This window comes from Loa loa (assembly GCF_000183805.2).
Source record: "Loa loa unplaced genomic scaffold supercont3.445, whole genome shotgun sequence".
In the NCBI taxonomy this organism is placed as follows: domain Eukaryota; kingdom Metazoa; phylum Nematoda; class Chromadorea; order Rhabditida; family Onchocercidae; genus Loa; species Loa loa.
Genome location: NW_018108625.1, coordinates 16,127 through 19,013, shown reverse-complemented (window position 1 = coordinate 19,013; position 2,887 = coordinate 16,127).

Here is a 2,887-nt window from a genome sequence, read left to right as displayed (position 1 = left end):
GTTTGAAAAATTTAGAGGAACCAAAATTTTAATGATCAATTATATACGGTGTGCTATCGTATCTTTATTATATGAAACGCTTTGTTTCATTCGCTTTCATCAAGTGACAATTCATTATTTAAGTTTTGCTTTATTTTTAAGCCATTCTAAATCAGTATCTGAAACATTCAAAAGGCAAAATTTAAATGATGAATTACGTATGGTATACTACCGTATCTTGGTTATATGAAAGGCGTTTTTTTAATCTATTTATTCTTTCATAAAGTGACAATTGATTGATCATTTAAATTTCGTTTCCTTTTTTTTTCCCATTCTATGCCAGTGATATCTTTATTTTCTTTTGAAATTTAAAATGAAAACTTTTGTCATTGCCTAATGAAAAAGGCACAGATTATAAATTTAATATCAATTTTAGATTTAAAAAAATTCTTGTTGCTTGTTCATTTTATATCCCCCATAAATGAAGATAAATGATGAGATATATTTGTATTTGTATGTTTTCTTTTTAAATAAACAAAAAAAGTACACGATTAATCTATATTTTTATAATTTTATATTCTTTTCGTATCTCTTTTTCCGCTTCCAAAAGTAATCAGAGATTTTTTTTCCAGAAGAAGCAAAAACATTTGCAAAATGACTGAATAAATAAAACTTAGTATCATTGACATTGCATTTGCTTGTATGTAAGAAGAAGAAAAAAAAGAAGGACATTTGAAATTCTAAAAATGTCCTACAATATGAAAATTTCAAAAATAATTGATGGCGAATTTCCCAAAAAGATATATAATGAATTCTTAGTTTTTTTCTTTCCTTTTTTTTACACCAAAGCAGTTTATTCACAGAGTAGAAAGGAATATTTCTAGGTCAATCGCAAAAAAAAAAAAAAAAAAAAAAAAATCAACGAAAAGTTTTTTATTTTAGTTGAACTATTGACAATTTGAAGACAAGAAAAGGAAAATTAAAACTAATCTTTGATTTCACCGTTCAATGGTTTGTTAAAGATATTATAATACGCTTGTAAAACATTAACATCATCACAGTATTTTTTTTAAAAAAATAAAAAGAAATTAAAATTTAATTTGTTTGAAAAAAGAGGAAAAATAAAGTCTGGTATGTAGTTAAAATTTGATGCCTAAATTATTACTTTAAAATAGTAATTCACAAATCAATGGTCTGCGAACCATTCGTCATCCACGATAATTAAAATTTGGATCACGGGAACTATTAAAATTATGTTTCTTCTTTTATACATGTATATATATATATATATATATATCATAATGTTACTTTATGTTCAACTAATGTGTTGAAAGTATATTTCAAATGAACAGAATTTATTATTATTGAACTTGATAATATCCATACTAGAAGTAGAAAAGTCAACGTGGTCACTGGTCAAGAAAAAGTGGACGAACCACTAGTTTAAAAAATTAGAACGAACAAAATTATATAAAAAGTGTTCTAAACAATAAGTATTGTGTCATTTCATGTAAATTCTATCTATACAATCAAAAAATAAGTGAATAAGATAATAGTTATCATTTCTCTCCCATATTTCTAATTAATCAGAAAAAAAAAAAAAAAAAAAGAGTAGTACCGCCGTTTCCCGCTTCCCGCTTTTTGGTGAAAACTTATTATTGATATAATAACATTACTGTGCTCATAATATGATTGCAATTTAGTATAAATTTGTTCATTACTTTATAATCCCGCTTTCCGTCCTCATGTCCCGCTCTCTGGTGAAATCTTATTGCTGATATAATAACCACAAATATCACTGTGTTCATAACATTATTGTAATTTAGCATAAAACTTTATAACTGTCCGTTACTTCATAAACAGAGTTTTATAATAAAATTTTTTGAGTAAACATGAAAAGATTATTCTTCATGCGTGAAATTGCAAGAAAAGATAATTTAGAAAAAAGATAATACTTAGTGAGGCAAAAAAGTTCAAAAAAAGAATTACATTTTGGTGATTATTTGACAAATTTTACAAATATTATAACAGGATTTATTTATTTAAGGATAATATGATTATTTCCTTTTAAAAGCATTAAAGCATTATATTATAAGCATTATAAAAATGGATAAGATAGATTATAATGTGATGATAATATTAATGAATTCTATTAAAAGAAAATAATAGGGGTAAAAATTGAATAAATTTGGAAAGTTCTGCAGTATGATATTAATTTATGAATGACAAATTTGTCATAAATGTAATATTTCATAATTTTTTTTCTTCTTTTGTTAAACCAAAATTTAGAAAGTTTGGAAATTTGATGTTAACTCTTCTAAATTGAAAAAAAAAAACTTTTTTTCATATCATATTTTATTAAATGATATAATATGAAAGCAATAACGAATACTTTTTTATGTCTTTACATCCGTCAATATGTTTATTTGATTAATGAATGAAAGAACGAAAAAAAAAGGGCAAACTATTTCTAGATTCTGGTTCCGGTTACGGAGATGAAGCAGGATATTTGAAACAGTTTTCAATATAGCATGAAAAGTTGTCCCAAGAAAGTATCATTTTTGGAGCATTTCTAAATATTTCCATTTCGTTCATTTTCTTTCTATCGATATCAAGGAAATCTATCGGATTCTCAAGAAACTACTATATTTATCCCGGGATATATACTTTACTTATTCCGGGATATTAACAAAGATCTTCACTAAAGACTACTGAATTATCATTTCCATAAATATAATTCCTCTGAGATTTCAATTCTTATCCGAAATAAATAATCGAATATTATAATTAAGATACATGAAAATATTAAACATATTAATATATATAAAATATTAAACATATTAACATATTAATATATATATATATATATATATATATATATATATATATATATATATATATATATATA